The sequence below is a fragment of the Ambystoma mexicanum genome, unplaced genomic scaffold, assembly GCF_040938575.1.
Source record: "Ambystoma mexicanum isolate Mex_15411 unplaced genomic scaffold, UKY_AmexF1_1 Mex_scaf46, whole genome shotgun sequence".
In the NCBI taxonomy this organism is placed as follows: Eukaryota; Metazoa; Chordata; class Amphibia; order Caudata; family Ambystomatidae; genus Ambystoma; species Ambystoma mexicanum.
In genome coordinates, this window is record NW_027182462.1 from 21,993 (window position 1) to 39,131 (window position 17,139).

Consider the following 17,139-nt stretch of genomic DNA (forward strand, 5'->3'; position numbering starts at 1 on the left):
AAAGAATAATGTTGTCTATTTACTGCATTATCGCCTTTGAAGCAAACCTCTGAGAATAAATACCCTTTCACTAATCAGGCAGTCACTTTGATAAAATCAAGCAGAACAAGGATGCTGATAGGAACTCGCCTCATTTGCATATGGGCTAGGGCTTCTGGGAGCCATGAGAATTAGGAGTTGAAGGTTTTGCAGATCGAGATTGCTAAAGGGCTGGGCATTTGCACAGACCTCTCCATGCCTGATTGGTGCCGAAGGTTAGTTGCAAGTGGTCCCCTGCTCACCCTACCTTACACAGGGCCATGCCCAGTTAGGCCCCTCAGGGCTAGGCCCGGCAGGGCTAAGCCCGGCGTTTGTCAGGCGAAGTGCCTGGACCCCTGCTCATCATACCTCAGAATCTGGTCTAGCTATTGCAGACATGGGGAATGGTGCTTATATCCCATTGACAGCGCCCACAAGCTGCATACTAATAGCCAATGATGTGTGAATGCGGTCAGGGTAGCAGACATATAGAACAATTGGGTGGGTTCGCTTCCGAACTGGATGCACAGGAGCAGGAGAGAATGGCTGTTGGCGATGTATGCAACTTGCTCTGCGTGAACACATCTACCGACCCCTTCCCCTACACACACGGGCACATACACACACACACACACACATAGCCATTGGAGCTATGCAGAGCTAATCAGAAAGATTGGTAATCATTAGAACATGAAAGATATGTGTTCATTTTTTATTAAACTTGTGGACTCCCGCAGAAACGGAGGGACTCACATCTCTAATTGAGGCTTGCTTACCTCTATACAAATGTGTTTGCTGGCTGTCTTTCTTCAACTGGTATGTGCGGTTGTGTCTGTCTTTGTCTTTCAACACGCCTGGCACGTTTACATTATCAAAGAGATGATTGTATGGAGATGGGGAACACCCCTCCGTTGCATTGTGAACTTGAACAGTCTTTTCACCAAAGCAGCTACATGCGACATTGCAAGGTTTTTGTCAGTCTTTGCCTGAAAACATTAGGCCTTCCTCTCGAACTCTATTTCACTCCTTCTGTGGAAGACTTCAATTATGAGGATGCATCCCGTCATAAAAGGTTCTCTGTAGATGGTGCAACTCTGGCTTCTCTTCCCCGTGCTTTTTGAAAATAATCCGCCCGAGGCCCTGATGAGGTTTGAACTCATGACCCCTGGTTTACGAGACCAGTGCTCTGCCACTGAGCTACAAGGCCACCTGCTGCTTGCTCACAGCCAACAACAGAAAGTGCAAAGAAACCATGGTTTTTACCTAGGTAGATCTCCAGGTATATGAATTTCTGGTTGTGTAAAAATGGCTGTATATCTCTGCATGTGTTCAGTACGTCATCATACATCTGATTTGCGAAAGCGTGTGTGCTTATGTTGGTGATACATTGTCGGTATGCGTTTGAGTATGTACTTTTACGGGTATGTATGTATTGAGTAGGATGCTGAACAGGTTCATGAGTTTAGATAGCAGGTCAGAATGATGGCAAAAGGAACATGTAAAAGGCAGACAACTAAAAGAAAAAAGAATTTGGGATGTAAGCTTGGGAGTTTACTAACTGCGCTGATTTTGGCTCCTATAATAGTAAAGAATGGAAACCTACGAGGAAAGTCTTTGACTAATTTCATTCTCCGCCTGCACCAATGAACTTATTTTTACATCTCTATTTCCATATCTGTACTCATTCCTGTCTTTCACAGGGAGGTTGAAAGACTTTGGTCTATGTTTAAATGCAGACTATAAAGAAAAAATACGACGAAGGTGGGATTCGAACCCACGCGTGCAGAGCACAATGGATTAGCAGTCCATCGCCTTAACCACTCGGCCACCTCGTCTGTTTGGGAACGGTGCTCGAATCCCATGCTTAAAGAAGAGATAAAACAATGGTGGTGCAAAGTCAGTGAAAAATAGATCATGTTTGTCATAATAGAAACAAGATCGTTGACTCGTTCTTCCTTACCCGGCCATTGATAGATAAACACATCAAGTTGAAGTTCAGAAAAATATAACAAGAGCTCCTGGAGGGTTCACAACACTAATCCAGAGGAAGGTGCTTGAGCTTCCGTATGGCACACCATTAGTAGTAAAACCAGCATAACGCAAGCTCCAGTTTCCCAGTGTTTGGCATCATTCAACGTTTCCAGCCAAGATCAAAGTTCAGATGCTGCTGCTTCCTGTGATGTCATTGAATTTAAATAGTGAGTGATGGCAATAACCCTTTTCCAATTAAATTTTGCCACATCAACGTCCCTGAAAATAGAGAAAGGCGTGCAACCCAGAACCGCTGTACTGTTCAATAGAGTAAGGGCTTCACCGTGATCATCTGCATCTGTCATCACAAAATTATCAAGGTCTTTTTCTTGAAGAAATTAGGTCCAGAAAGCCGACCTTCCCCACAGACTATTCAGACACCTTGCGCTTGTGGCTTTGTTATAGGCCCGAATCCATTGGTAAAAGGTTGCACAGGTACAATGTGCAATATCAGTTCCTATTCAACAATGTTCAAGAAAATTACCATTTGGAGGCCCTGATGAGGATCGAACTCACGACCCCTGGTTTACAAGACCAGTGCTCTGCCACTGAGCTACAGAGCCCCTCAGGTTACGACGCATAACAGCAACACAACGAGCACACAACATGATGTTTACTGGGTAGACATATTTGAAGGGTGTGTGAGAATGTATGTATATGATTGTGATTTGACCTGTTTTTTTCTGGCCGATTTTTTGAGGAGCAGCTAATTTGTGCGTATTCCGTGCAATTTTAGGGTGACTAATGAGGAGATGTGATGCGTGAAAGTTGAAAAAAACATGTACATGGCAGCAGAGAGACAATATGGATATTACCTTTGCTTTTTTAAATTTCTATCCGGATTCTGGCTCAAAGGGTAGTCAAGCACAGCAGATTGCATTCCTGCCAGTAACACGACAACCTTGTTTGTGTCCTTCTTAATCAACTAACATGCATATTTTCACTTTTGTCTGTATGTTCTTTGAAAGCCAATGGCAATGGTGCTTAGAGCAATGCAGATGTTTAAAAAAGATTTCAAAAGTTAAAATCGACAAAGGTGGGATTCGAAACCACGCGTGTACAGCAGATTAGCAGTCCATCGCCTTAACCACTCGGCCACCTCGTCTACAGGGATTATGTTAGGCATTCAAGTCTTTACAGGTAATAACACAAACATCTTCAAAATAGAACCACAATGCGTTCCTTGTTGAGGTACATCCAGCCGTTTGCAGGAAAACTGCCTCACTTGCTGTTGAGAAAAATTCATCAAAGTCCTGGGGTGTTTATAGGCATCGCCAAGATGACATTGGGAGGTGTTTCAATTGACACGTGTTGAATATGAGGAAGAGCATCATGCTGGCTCCAGTGGCACTGCCTGCAGCATGACAAAAATGTAGAAGGGACATTTGACTGCACCATTGGCTGAACATCAGTGGCAAAGTGTATATCAGGCTAAAAGGTAAGCTCCAGTGGCACAATATGGGCACTACAAGGCACCCATAATTTGGTGTCAGCTAAAAAGACAATGCCAGAGCTTGTGGGTGCTTTTGTACACTTGTGTGTGTGTTTGTGGGTGTAGTTTCATGTCGAAAACCAAAACACAGCAGCTCCAGTGGCGCAATCGGTTAGCGCGCGGTACTTATACAGCAGTACATGCAGTGAGCAATGCCGAGGTTGTGAGTTCAAGCCTCACCTGGAGCAACTTTGGAACTTTTTACTAATTCACCTCAAAACTGAATTATTGAACCAATAAATGTTCTGGACATTTTTTGGTTCACCTCAAGGTTTCCTTGATTGTCAGTTAATGTTGTATGACAGCTCCTCTGCCTTTTAGACATGGAATACTCATTGCAAGTTATTTATGGGGTGTTTGCGCTTTAAATACAGCTACGGAGGGTTTTTGAAAATAGAACAGAAAATAAAAAATGTCAACTGTTATTATACTCCATTTTCTGCTGAGCACCACTTACGGAAGACATTTGTAAAGGTAGAAAAAGGGTTACTGGAGTAGGATCCAGGAGACAATATCAACTTACAAAGAATAATGTTGTCTATTTACTGCATTATCGCCTTTGAAGCAAACCTCTGAGAATAAATACCCTTTCACTAATCAGGCAGTCACTTTGATAAAATCAAGCAGAACAAGGATGCTGATAGGAACTCGCCTCATTTGCATATGGGCTAGGGCTTCTGGGAGCCATGAGAATTAGGAGTTGAAGGTTTTGCAGATCGAGATTGCTAAAGGGCTGGGCATTTGCACAGACCTCTCCATGCCTGATTGGTGCCGAAGGTTAGTTGCAAGTGGTCCCCTGCTCACCCTACCTTACACAGGGCCATGCCCAGTTAGGCCCCTCAGGGCTAGGCCCGGCAGGGCTAAGCCCGGCGTTTGTCAGGCGTTCGTCAGGCGAAGTGCCTGGACCCCTGCTCATCATACCTCAGAATCTGGTCTAGCTATTGCAGACATGGGGAATGGTGCTTATATCCCATTGACAGCGCCCACAAGCTGCATACTAATAGCCAATGATGTGTGAATGCGGTCAGGGTAGCAGACATATAGAACAATTGGGTGGGTTCGCTTCCGAACTGGATGCACAGGAGCAGGAGAGAATGGCTGTTGGCGATGTATGCAACTTGCTCTGCGTGAACACATCTACCGACCCCTTCCCCTACACACACGGGCACATACACACACACACACACACATAGCCATTGGAGCTATGCAGAGCTAATCAGAAAGATTGGTAATCATTAGAACATGAAAGATATGTGTTCATTTTTTATTAAACTTGTGGACTCCCGCAGAAACGGAGGGACTCACATCTCTAATTGAGGCTTGCTTACCTCTATACAAATGTGTTTGCTGGCTGTCTTTCTTCAACTGGTATGTGCGGTTGTGTCTGTCTTTGTCTTTCAACACGCCTGGCACGTTTACATTATCAAAGAGATGATTGTATGGAGATGGGGAACACCCCTCCGTTGCATTGTGAACTTGAACAGTCTTTTCACCAAAGCAGCTACATGCGACATTGCAAGGTTTTTGTCAGTCTTTGCCTGAAAACATTAGGCCTTCCTCTCGAACTCTATTTCACTCCTTCTGTGGAAGACTTCAATTATGAGGATGCATCCCGTCATAAAAGGTTCTCTGTAGATGGTGCAACTCTGGCTTCTCTTCCCCGTGCTTTTTGAAAATAATCCGCCCGAGGCCCTGATGAGGTTTGAACTCATGACCCCTGGTTTACGAGACCAGTGCTCTGCCACTGAGCTACAAGGCCACCTGCTGCTTGCTCACAGCCAACAACAGAAAGTGCAAAGAAACCATGGTTTTTACCTAGGTAGATCTCCAGGTATATGAATTTCTGGTTGTGTAAAAATGGCTGTATATCTCTGCATGTGTTCAGTACGTCATCATACATCTGATTTGCGAAAGCGTGTGTGCTTATGTTGGTGATACATTGTCGGTATGCGTTTGAGTATGTACTTTTACGGGTATGTATGTATTGAGTAGGATGCTGAACAGGTTCATGAGTTTAGATAGCAGGTCAGAATGATGGCAAAAGGAACATGTAAAAGGCAGACAACTAAAAGAAAAAAGAATTTGGGATGTAAGCTTGGGAGTTTACTAACTGCGCTGATTTTGGCTCCTATAATAGTAAAGAATGGAAACCTACGAGGAAAGTCTTTGACTAATTTCATTCTCCGCCTGCACCAATGAACTTATTTTTACATCTCTATTTCCATATCTGTACTCATTCCTGTCTTTCACAGGGAGGTTGAAAGACTTTGGTCTATGTTTAAATGCAGACTATAAAGAAAAAATACGACGAAGGTGGGATTCGAACCCACGCGTGCAGAGCACAATGGATTAGCAGTCCATCGCCTTAACCACTCGGCCACCTCGTCTGTTTGGGAACGGTGCTCGAATCCCATGCTTAAAGAAGAGATAAAACAATGGTGGTGCAAAGTCAGTGAAAAATAGATCATGTTTGTCATAATAGAAACAAGATCGTTGACTCGTTCTTCCTTACCCGGCCATTGATAGATAAACACATCAAGTTGAAGTTCAGAAAAATATAACTAGAGCTCCTGGAGGGTTCACAACACTAATCCAGAGGAAGGTGCTTGAGCTTCCGTATGGCACACCATTAGTAGTAAAACCAGCATAACGCAAGCTCCAGTTTCCCAGTGTTTGGCATCATTCAACGTTTCCAGCCAAGATCAAAGTTCAGATGCTGCTGCTTCCTGTGATGTCATTGAATTTAAATAGTGAGTGATGGCAATAACCCTTTTCCAATTAAATTTTGCCACATCAACGTCCCTGAAAATAGAGAAAGGCGTGCAACCCAGAACCGCTGTACTGTTCAATAGAGTAAGGGCTTCACCGTGATCATCTGCATCTGTCATCACAAAATTATCAAGGTCTTTTTCTTGAAGAAATTAGGTCCAGAAAGCCGACCTTCCCCACAGACTATTCAGACACCTTGCGCTTGTGGCTTTGTTATAGGCCCGAATCCATTGGTAAAAGGTTGCACAGGTACAATGTGCAATATCAGTTCCTATTCAACAATGTTCAAGAAAATTACCATTTGGAGGCCCTGATGAGGATCGAACTCACGACCCCTGGTTTACAAGACCAGTGCTCTGCCACTGAGCTACAGAGCCCCTCAGGTTACGACGCATAACAGCAACACAACGAGCACACAACATGATGTTTACTGGGTAGACACATTTGAAGGGTGTGTGAGAATGTATGTATATGATTGTGATTTGACCTGTTTTTTTCTGGCCGATTTTTTGAGGAGCAGCTAATTTGTGCGTATTCCGTGCAATTTTAGGGTGACTAATGAGGAGATGTGATGCGTGAAAGTTGAAAAAAACATGTACATGGCAGCAGAGAGACAATATGGATATTACCTTTGCTTTTTTAAATTTCTATCCGGATTCTGGCTCAAAGGGTAGTCAAGCACAGCAGATTGCATTCCTGCCAGTAACACGACAACCTTGTTTGTGTCCTTCTTAATCAACTAACATGCATATTTTCACTTTTGTCTGTATGTTCTTTGAAAGCCAATGGCAATGGTGCTTAGAGCAATGCAGATGTTTAAAAAAGATTTCAAAAGTTAAAATCGACAAAGGTGGGATTCGAAACCACGCGTGTACAGCAGATTAGCAGTCCATCGCCTTAACCACTCGGCCACCTCGTCTACAGGGATTATGTTAGGCATTCAAGTCTTTACAGGTAATAACACAAACATCTTCAAAATAGAACCACAATGCGTTCCTTGTTGAGGTACATCCAGCCGTTTGCAGGAAAACTGCCTCACTTGCTGTTGAGAAAAATTCATCAAAGTCCTGGGGTGTTTATAGGCATCGCCAAGATGACATTGGGAGGTGTTTCAATTGACACGTGTTGAATATGAGGAAGAGCATCATGCTGGCTCCAGTGGCACTGCCTGCAGCATGACAAAAATGTAGAAGGGACATTTGACTGCACCATTGGCTGAACATCAGTGGCAAAGTGTATATCAGGCTAAAAGGTAAGCTCCAGTGGCACAATATGGGCACTACAAGGCACCCATAATTTGGTGTCAGCTAAAAAGACAATGCCAGAGCTTGTGGGTGCTTTTGTACACTTGTGTGTGTGTTTGTGGGTGTAGTTTCATGTCGAAAACCAAAACACAGCAGCTCCAGTGGCGCAATCGGTTAGCGCGCGGTACTTATACAGCAGTACATGCAGTGAGCAATGCCGAGGTTGTGAGTTCAAGCCTCACCTGGAGCAACTTTGGAACTTTTTACTAATTCACCTCAAAACTGAATTATTGAACCAATAAATGTTCTGGACATTTTTTGGTTCACCTCAAGGTTTCCTTGATTGTCAGTTAATGTTGTATGACAGCTCCTCTGCCTTTTAGACATGGAATACTCATTGCAAGTTATTTATGGGGTGTTTGCGCTTTAAATACAGCTACGGAGGGTTTTTGAAAATAGAACAGAAAATAAAAAATGTCAACTGTTATTATACTCCATTTTCTGCTGAGCACCACTTACGGAAGACATTTGTAAAGGTAGAAAAAGGGTTACTGGAGTAGGATCCAGGAGACAATATCAACTTACAAAGAATAATGTTGTCTATTTACTGCATTATCGCCTTTGAAGCAAACCTCTGAGAATAAATACCCTTTCACTAATCAGGCAGTCACTTTGATAAAATCAAGCAGAACAAGGATGCTGATAGGAACTCGCCTCATTTGCATATGGGCTAGGGCTTCTGGGAGCCATGAGAATTAGGAGTTGAAGGTTTTGCAGATCGAGATTGCTAAAGGGCTGGGCATTTGCACAGACCTCTCCATGCCTGATTGGTGCCGAAGGTTAGTTGCAAGTGGTCCCCTGCTCACCCTACCTTACACAGGGCCATGCCCAGTTAGGCCCCTCAGGGCTAGGCCCGGCAGGGCTAAGCCCGGCGTTTGTCAGGCGAAGTGCCTGGACCCCTGCTCATCATACCTCAGAATCTGGTCTAGCTATTGCAGACATGGGGAATGGTGCTTATATCCCATTGACAGCGCCCACAAGCTGCATACTAATAGCCAATGATGTGTGAATGCGGTCAGGGTAGCAGACATATAGAACAATTGGGTGGGTTCGCTTCCGAACTGGATGCACAGGAGCAGGAGAGAATGGCTGTTGGCGATGTATGCAACTTGCTCTGCGTGAACACATCTACCGACCCCTTCCCCTACACACACGGGCACATACACACACACACACACACATAGCCATTGGAGCTATGCAGAGCTAATCAGAAAGATTGGTAATCATTAGAACATGAAAGATATGTGTTCATTTTTTATTAAACTTGTGGACTCCCGCAGAAACGGAGGGACTCACATCTCTAATTGAGGCTTGCTTACCTCTATACAAATGTGTTTGCTGGCTGTCTTTCTTCAACTGGTATGTGCGGTTGTGTCTGTCTTTGTCTTTCAACACGCCTGGCACGTTTACATTATCAAAGAGATGATTGTATGGAGATGGGGAACACCCCTCCGTTGCATTGTGAACTTGAACAGTCTTTTCACCAAAGCAGCTACATGCGACATTGCAAGGTTTTTGTCAGTCTTTGCCTGAAAACATTAGGCCTTCCTCTCGAACTCTATTTCACTCCTTCTGTGGAAGACTTCAATTATGAGGATGCATCCCGTCATAAAAGGTTCTCTGTAGATGGTGCAACTCTGGCTTCTCTTCCCCGTGCTTTTTGAAAATAATCCGCCCGAGGCCCTGATGAGGTTTGAACTCATGACCCCTGGTTTACGAGACCAGTGCTCTGCCACTGAGCTACAAGGCCACCTGCTGCTTGCTCACAGCCAACAACAGAAAGTGCAAAGAAACCATGGTTTTTACCTAGGTAGATCTCCAGGTATATGAATTTCTGGTTGTGTAAAAATGGCTGTATATCTCTGCATGTGTTCAGTACGTCATCATACATCTGATTTGCGAAAGCGTGTGTGCTTATGTTGGTGATACATTGTCGGTATGCGTTTGAGTATGTACTTTTACGGGTATGTATGTATTGAGTAGGATGCTGAACAGGTTCATGAGTTTAGATAGCAGGTCAGAATGATGGCAAAAGGAACATGTAAAAGGCAGACAACTAAAAGAAAAAAGAATTTGGGATGTAAGCTTGGGAGTTTACTAACTGCGCTGATTTTGGCTCCTATAATAGTAAAGAATGGAAACCTACGAGGAAAGTCTTTGACTAATTTCATTCTCCGCCTGCACCAATGAACTTATTTTTACATCTCTATTTCCATATCTGTACTCATTCCTGTCTTTCACAGGGAGGTTGAAAGACTTTGGTCTATGTTTAAATGCAGACTATAAAGAAAAAATACGACGAAGGTGGGATTCGAACCCACGCGTGCAGAGCACAATGGATTAGCAGTCCATCGCCTTAACCACTCGGCCACCTCGTCTGTTTGGGAACGGTGCTCGAATCCCATGCTTAAAGAAGAGATAAAACAATGGTGGTGCAAAGTCAGTGAAAAATAGATCATGTTTGTCATAATAGAAACAAGATCGTTGACTCGTTCTTCCTTACCCGGCCATTGATAGATAAACACATCAAGTTGAAGTTCAGAAAAATATAACAAGAGCTCCTGGAGGGTTCACAACACTAATCCAGAGGAAGGTGCTTGAGCTTCCGTATGGCACACCATTAGTAGTAAAACCAGCATAACGCAAGCTCCAGTTTCCCAGTGTTTGGCATCATTCAACGTTTCCAGCCAAGATCAAAGTTCAGATGCTGCTGCTTCCTGTGATGTCATTGAATTTAAATAGTGAGTGATGGCAATAACCCTTTTCCAATTAAATTTTGCCACATCAACGTCCCTGAAAATAGAGAAAGGCGTGCAACCCAGAACCGCTGTACTGTTCAATAGAGTAAGGGCTTCACCGTGATCATCTGCATCTGTCATCACAAAATTATCAAGGTCTTTTTCTTGAAGAAATTAGGTCCAGAAAGCCGACCTTCCCCACAGACTATTCAGACACCTTGCGCTTGTGGCTTTGTTATAGGCCCGAATCCATTGGTAAAAGGTTGCACAGGTACAATGTGCAATATCAGTTCCTATTCAACAATGTTCAAGAAAATTACCATTTGGAGGCCCTGATGAGGATCGAACTCACGACCCCTGGTTTACAAGACCAGTGCTCTGCCACTGAGCTACAGAGCCCCTCAGGTTACGACGCATAACAGCAACACAACGAGCACACAACATGATGTTTACTGGGTAGACATATTTGAAGGGTGTGTGAGAATGTATGTATATGATTGTGATTTGACCTGTTTTTTTCTGGCCGATTTTTTGAGGAGCAGCTAATTTGTGCGTATTCCGTGCAATTTTAGGGTGACTAATGAGGAGATGTGATGCGTGAAAGTTGAAAAAAACATGTACATGGCAGCAGAGAGACAATATGGATATTACCTTTGCTTTTTTAAATTTCTATCCGGATTCTGGCTCAAAGGGTAGTCAAGCACAGCAGATTGCATTCCTGCCAGTAACACGACAACCTTGTTTGTGTCCTTCTTAATCAACTAACATGCATATTTTCACTTTTGTCTGTATGTTCTTTGAAAGCCAATGGCAATGGTGCTTAGAGCAATGCAGATGTTTAAAAAAGATTTCAAAAGTTAAAATCGACAAAGGTGGGATTCGAAACCACGCGTGTACAGCAGATTAGCAGTCCATCGCCTTAACCACTCGGCCACCTCGTCTACAGGGATTATGTTAGGCATTCAAGTCTTTACAGGTAATAACACAAACATCTTCAAAATAGAACCACAATGCGTTCCTTGTTGAGGTACATCCAGCCGTTTGCAGGAAAACTGCCTCACTTGCTGTTGAGAAAAATTCATCAAAGTCCTGGGGTGTTTATAGGCATCGCCAAGATGACATTGGGAGGTGTTTCAATTGACACGTGTTGAATATGAGGAAGAGCATCATGCTGGCTCCAGTGGCACTGCCTGCAGCATGACAAAAATGTAGAAGGGACATTTGACTGCACCATTGGCTGAACATCAGTGGCAAAGTGTATATCAGGCTAAAAGGTAAGCTCCAGTGGCACAATATGGGCACTACAAGGCACCCATAATTTGGTGTCAGCTAAAAAGACAATGCCAGAGCTTGTGGGTGCTTTTGTACACTTGTGTGTGTGTTTGTGGGTGTAGTTTCATGTCGAAAACCAAAACACAGCAGCTCCAGTGGCGCAATCGGTTAGCGCGCGGTACTTATACAGCAGTACATGCAGTGAGCAATGCCGAGGTTGTGAGTTCAAGCCTCACCTGGAGCAACTTTGGAACTTTTTACTAATTCACCTCAAAACTGAATTATTGAACCAATAAATGTTCTGGACATTTTTTGGTTCACCTCAAGGTTTCCTTGATTGTCAGTTAATGTTGTATGACAGCTCCTCTGCCTTTTAGACATGGAATACTCATTGCAAGTTATTTATGGGGTGTTTGCGCTTTAAATACAGCTACGGAGGGTTTTTGAAAATAGAACAGAAAATAAAAAATGTCAACTGTTATTATACTCCATTTTCTGCTGAGCACCACTTACGGAAGACATTTGTAAAGGTAGAAAAAGGGTTACTGGAGTAGGATCCAGGAGACAATATCAACTTACAAAGAATAATGTTGTCTATTTACTGCATTATCGCCTTTGAAGCAAACCTCTGAGAATAAATACCCTTTCACTAATCAGGCAGTCACTTTGATAAAATCAAGCAGAACAAGGATGCTGATAGGAACTCGCCTCATTTGCATATGGGCTAGGGCTTCTGGGAGCCATGAGAATTAGGAGTTGAAGGTTTTGCAGATCGAGATTGCTAAAGGGCTGGGCATTTGCACAGACCTCTCCATGCCTGATTGGTGCCGAAGGTTAGTTGCAAGTGGTCCCCTGCTCACCCTACCTTACACAGGGCCATGCCCAGTTAGGCCCCTCAGGGCTAGGCCCGGCAGGGCTAAGCCCGGCGTTTGTCAGGCGTTCGTCAGGCGAAGTGCCTGGACCCCTGCTCATCATACCTCAGAATCTGGTCTAGCTATTGCAGACATGGGGAATGGTGCTTATATCCCATTGACAGCGCCCACAAGCTGCATACTAATAGCCAATGATGTGTGAATGCGGTCAGGGTAGCAGACATATAGAACAATTGGGTGGGTTCGCTTCCGAACTGGATGCACAGGAGCAGGAGAGAATGGCTGTTGGCGATGTATGCAACTTGCTCTGCGTGAACACATCTACCGACCCCTTCCCCTACACACACGGGCACATACACACACACACACACACATAGCCATTGGAGCTATGCAGAGCTAATCAGAAAGATTGGTAATCATTAGAACATGAAAGATATGTGTTCATTTTTTATTAAACTTGTGGACTCCCGCAGAAACGGAGGGACTCACATCTCTAATTGAGGCTTGCTTACCTCTATACAAATGTGTTTGCTGGCTGTCTTTCTTCAACTGGTATGTGCGGTTGTGTCTGTCTTTGTCTTTCAACACGCCTGGCACGTTTACATTATCAAAGAGATGATTGTATGGAGATGGGGAACACCCCTCCGTTGCATTGTGAACTTGAACAGTCTTTTCACCAAAGCAGCTACATGCGACATTGCAAGGTTTTTGTCAGTCTTTGCCTGAAAACATTAGGCCTTCCTCTCGAACTCTATTTCACTCCTTCTGTGGAAGACTTCAATTATGAGGATGCATCCCGTCATAAAAGGTTCTCTGTAGATGGTGCAACTCTGGCTTCTCTTCCCCGTGCTTTTTGAAAATAATCCGCCCGAGGCCCTGATGAGGTTTGAACTCATGACCCCTGGTTTACGAGACCAGTGCTCTGCCACTGAGCTACAAGGCCACCTGCTGCTTGCTCACAGCCAACAACAGAAAGTGCAAAGAAACCATGGTTTTTACCTAGGTAGATCTCCAGGTATATGAATTTCTGGTTGTGTAAAAATGGCTGTATATCTCTGCATGTGTTCAGTACGTCATCATACATCTGATTTGCGAAAGCGTGTGTGCTTATGTTGGTGATACATTGTCGGTATGCGTTTGAGTATGTACTTTTACGGGTATGTATGTATTGAGTAGGATGCTGAACAGGTTCATGAGTTTAGATAGCAGGTCAGAATGATGGCAAAAGGAACATGTAAAAGGCAGACAACTAAAAGAAAAAAGAATTTGGGATGTAAGCTTGGGAGTTTACTAACTGCGCTGATTTTGGCTCCTATAATAGTAAAGAATGGAAACCTACGAGGAAAGTCTTTGACTAATTTCATTCTCCGCCTGCACCAATGAACTTATTTTTACATCTCTATTTCCATATCTGTACTCATTCCTGTCTTTCACAGGGAGGTTGAAAGACTTTGGTCTATGTTTAAATGCAGACTATAAAGAAAAAATACGACGAAGGTGGGATTCGAACCCACGCGTGCAGAGCACAATGGATTAGCAGTCCATCGCCTTAACCACTCGGCCACCTCGTCTGTTTGGGAACGGTGCTCGAATCCCATGCTTAAAGAAGAGATAAAACAATGGTGGTGCAAAGTCAGTGAAAAATAGATCATGTTTGTCATAATAGAAACAAGATCGTTGACTCGTTCTTCCTTACCCGGCCATTGATAGATAAACACATCAAGTTGAAGTTCAGAAAAATATAACAAGAGCTCCTGGAGGGTTCACAACACTAATCCAGAGGAAGGTGCTTGAGCTTCCGTATGGCACACCATTAGTAGTAAAACCAGCATAACGCAAGCTCCAGTTTCCCAGTGTTTGGCATCATTCAACGTTTCCAGCCAAGATCAAAGTTCAGATGCTGCTGCTTCCTGTGATGTCATTGAATTTAAATAGTGAGTGATGGCAATAACCCTTTTCCAATTAAATTTTGCCACATCAACGTCCCTGAAAATAGAGAAAGGCGTGCAACCCAGAACCGCTGTACTGTTCAATAGAGTAAGGGCTTCACCGTGATCATCTGCATCTGTCATCACAAAATTATCAAGGTCTTTTTCTTGAAGAAATTAGGTCCAGAAAGCCGACCTTCCCCACAGACTATTCAGACACCTTGCGCTTGTGGCTTTGTTATAGGCCCGAATCCATTGGTAAAAGGTTGCACAGGTACAATGTGCAATATCAGTTCCTATTCAACAATGTTCAAGAAAATTACCATTTGGAGGCCCTGATGAGGATCGAACTCACGACCCCTGGTTTACAAGACCAGTGCTCTGCCACTGAGCTACAGAGCCCCTCAGGTTACGACGCATAACAGCAACACAACGAGCACACAACATGATGTTTACTGGGTAGACATATTTGAAGGGTGTGTGAGAATGTATGTATATGATTGTGATTTGACCTGTTTTTTTCTGGCCGATTTTTTGAGGAGCAGCTAATTTGTGCGTATTCCGTGCAATTTTAGGGTGACTAATGAGGAGATGTGATGCGTGAAAGTTGAAAAAAACATGTACATGGCAGCAGAGAGACAATATGGATATTACCTTTGCTTTTTTAAATTTCTATCCGGATTCTGGCTCAAAGGGTAGTCAAGCACAGCAGATTGCATTCCTGCCAGTAACACGACAACCTTGTTTGTGTCCTTCTTAATCAACTAACATGCATATTTTCACTTTTGTCTGTATGTTCTTTGAAAGCCAATGGCAATGGTGCTTAGAGCAATGCAGATGTTTAAAAAAGATTTCAAAAGTTAAAATCGACAAAGGTGGGATTCGAAACCACGCGTGTACAGCAGATTAGCAGTCCATCGCCTTAACCACTCGGCCACCTCGTCTACAGGGATTATGTTAGGCATTCAAGTCTTTACAGGTAATAACACAAACATCTTCAAAATAGAACCACAATGCGTTCCTTGTTGAGGTACATCCAGCCGTTTGCAGGAAAACTGCCTCACTTGCTGTTGAGAAAAATTCATCAAAGTCCTGGGGTGTTTATAGGCATCGCCAAGATGACATTGGGAGGTGTTTCAATTGACACGTGTTGAATATGAGGAAGAGCATCATGCTGGCTCCAGTGGCACTGCCTGCAGCATGACAAAAATGTAGAAGGGACATTTGACTGCACCATTGGCTGAACATCAGTGGCAAAGTGTATATCAGGCTAAAAGGTAAGCTCCAGTGGCACAATATGGGCACTACAAGGCACCCATAATTTGGTGTCAGCTAAAAAGACAATGCCAGAGCTTGTGGGTGCTTTTGTACACTTGTGTGTGTGTTTGTGGGTGTAGTTTCATGTCGAAAACCAAAACACAGCAGCTCCAGTGGCGCAATCGGTTAGCGCGCGGTACTTATACAGCAGTACATGCAGTGAGCAATGCCGAGGTTGTGAGTTCAAGCCTCACCTGGAGCAACTTTGGAACTTTTTACTAATTCACCTCAAAACTGAATTATTGAACCAATAAATGTTCTGGACATTTTTTGGTTCACCTCAAGGTTTCCTTGATTGTCAGTTAATGTTGTATGACAGCTCCTCTGCCTTTTAGACATGGAATACTCATTGCAAGTTATTTATGGGGTGTTTGCGCTTTAAATACAGCTACGGAGGGTTTTTGAAAATAGAACAGAAAATAAAAAATGTCAACTGTTATTATACTCCATTTTCTGCTGAGCACCACTTACGGAAGACATTTGTAAAGGTAGAAAAAGGGTTACTGGAGTAGGATCCAGGAGACAATATCAACTTACAAAGAATAATGTTGTCTATTTACTGCATTATCGCCTTTGAAGCAAACCTCTGAGAATAAATACCCTTTCACTAATCAGGCAGTCACTTTGATAAAATCAAGCAGAACAAGGATGCTGATAGGAACTCGCCTCATTTGCATATGGGCTAGGGCTTCTGGGAGCCATGAGAATTAGGAGTTGAAGGTTTTGCAGATCGAGATTGCTAAAGGGCTGGGCATTTGCACAGACCTCTCCATGCCTGATTGGTGCCGAAGGTTAGTTGCAAGTGGTCCCCTGCTCACCCTACCTTACACAGGGCCATGCCCAGTTAGGCCCCTCAGGGCTAGGCCCGGCAGGGCTAAGCCCGGCGTTTGTCAGGCGTACGTCAGGCGAAGTGCCTGGACCCCTGCTCATCATACCTCAGAATCTGGTCTAGCTATTGCAGACATGGGGAATGGTGCTTATATCCCATTGACAGCGCCCACAAGCTGCATACTAATAGCCAATGATGTGTGAATGCGGTCAGGGTAGCAGACATATAGAACAATTGGGTGGGTTCGCTTCCGAACTGGATGCACAGGAGCAGGAGAGAATGGCTGTTGGCGATGTATGCAACTTGCTCTGCGTGAACACATCTACCGACCCCTTCCCCTACACACACGGGCACATACACACACACACACACATAGCCATTGGAGCTATGCAGAGCTAATCAGAAAGATTGGTAATCATTAGAACATGAAAGATATGTGTTCATTTTTTATTAAACTTGTGGACTCCCGCAGAAACGGAGGGACTCACATCTCTAATTGAGGCTTGCTTACCTCTATACAAATGTGTTTGCTGGCTGTCTTTCTTCAACTGGTATGTGCGGTTGTGTCT

General features: G+C 43.8%; 16 non-coding genes across 16 annotated transcripts; 4 read left to right on the top strand and 12 right to left on the bottom strand.

Annotated features, from left to right (window-relative positions):
* Positions 1-1,153: 1,153 nt before the first annotated feature.
* TRNAT-CGU (transfer RNA threonine (anticodon CGU)) lies at positions 1,154-1,225 on the bottom strand. Its single transcript has one exon. It is a non-coding gene; the product is annotated as a tRNA-Thr (tRNA).
* Positions 1,226-1,771: 546 nt separating this feature from the next.
* TRNAS-GCU (transfer RNA serine (anticodon GCU)) lies at positions 1,772-1,853 on the bottom strand. The gene has a single exon. It is a non-coding gene; the product is annotated as a tRNA-Ser (tRNA).
* Positions 1,854-2,540: 687 nt separating this feature from the next.
* Positions 2,541-2,612, bottom strand: TRNAT-UGU (transfer RNA threonine (anticodon UGU)). The gene has a single exon. It is a non-coding gene; the product is annotated as a tRNA-Thr (tRNA).
* A 1,022-nt stretch (positions 2,613-3,634) lies between these two features.
* On the top strand, positions 3,635-3,729 carry TRNAI-UAU (transfer RNA isoleucine (anticodon UAU)). The gene is made up of 2 exons: positions 3,635-3,672; positions 3,694-3,729. It is a non-coding gene; the product is annotated as a tRNA-Ile (tRNA).
* A 1,499-nt stretch (positions 3,730-5,228) lies between these two features.
* Positions 5,229-5,300, bottom strand: TRNAT-CGU (transfer RNA threonine (anticodon CGU)). The gene has a single exon. It is a non-coding gene; the product is annotated as a tRNA-Thr (tRNA).
* A 546-nt stretch (positions 5,301-5,846) lies between these two features.
* TRNAS-GCU (transfer RNA serine (anticodon GCU)) lies at positions 5,847-5,928 on the bottom strand. Its single transcript has one exon. It is a non-coding gene; the product is annotated as a tRNA-Ser (tRNA).
* Positions 5,929-6,615: 687 nt separating this feature from the next.
* On the bottom strand, positions 6,616-6,687 carry TRNAT-UGU (transfer RNA threonine (anticodon UGU)). The gene has a single exon. It is a non-coding gene; the product is annotated as a tRNA-Thr (tRNA).
* Positions 6,688-7,709: 1,022 nt separating this feature from the next.
* TRNAI-UAU (transfer RNA isoleucine (anticodon UAU)) lies at positions 7,710-7,804 on the top strand. The gene is made up of 2 exons: positions 7,710-7,747; positions 7,769-7,804. It is a non-coding gene; the product is annotated as a tRNA-Ile (tRNA).
* Positions 7,805-9,292: 1,488 nt separating this feature from the next.
* On the bottom strand, positions 9,293-9,364 carry TRNAT-CGU (transfer RNA threonine (anticodon CGU)). The gene has a single exon. It is a non-coding gene; the product is annotated as a tRNA-Thr (tRNA).
* Positions 9,365-9,910: 546 nt separating this feature from the next.
* TRNAS-GCU (transfer RNA serine (anticodon GCU)) lies at positions 9,911-9,992 on the bottom strand. Its single transcript has one exon. It is a non-coding gene; the product is annotated as a tRNA-Ser (tRNA).
* Positions 9,993-10,679: 687 nt separating this feature from the next.
* Positions 10,680-10,751, bottom strand: TRNAT-UGU (transfer RNA threonine (anticodon UGU)). The gene has a single exon. It is a non-coding gene; the product is annotated as a tRNA-Thr (tRNA).
* Positions 10,752-11,773: 1,022 nt separating this feature from the next.
* TRNAI-UAU (transfer RNA isoleucine (anticodon UAU)) lies at positions 11,774-11,868 on the top strand. Its single transcript has 2 exons — positions 11,774-11,811; positions 11,833-11,868. It is a non-coding gene; the product is annotated as a tRNA-Ile (tRNA).
* A 1,499-nt stretch (positions 11,869-13,367) lies between these two features.
* Positions 13,368-13,439, bottom strand: TRNAT-CGU (transfer RNA threonine (anticodon CGU)). The gene has a single exon. It is a non-coding gene; the product is annotated as a tRNA-Thr (tRNA).
* A 546-nt stretch (positions 13,440-13,985) lies between these two features.
* On the bottom strand, positions 13,986-14,067 carry TRNAS-GCU (transfer RNA serine (anticodon GCU)). The gene has a single exon. It is a non-coding gene; the product is annotated as a tRNA-Ser (tRNA).
* Positions 14,068-14,754: 687 nt separating this feature from the next.
* Positions 14,755-14,826, bottom strand: TRNAT-UGU (transfer RNA threonine (anticodon UGU)). Its single transcript has one exon. It is a non-coding gene; the product is annotated as a tRNA-Thr (tRNA).
* A 1,022-nt stretch (positions 14,827-15,848) lies between these two features.
* Positions 15,849-15,943, top strand: TRNAI-UAU (transfer RNA isoleucine (anticodon UAU)). Its single transcript has 2 exons — positions 15,849-15,886; positions 15,908-15,943. It is a non-coding gene; the product is annotated as a tRNA-Ile (tRNA).
* Positions 15,944-17,139: the final 1,196 nt, after the last annotated feature.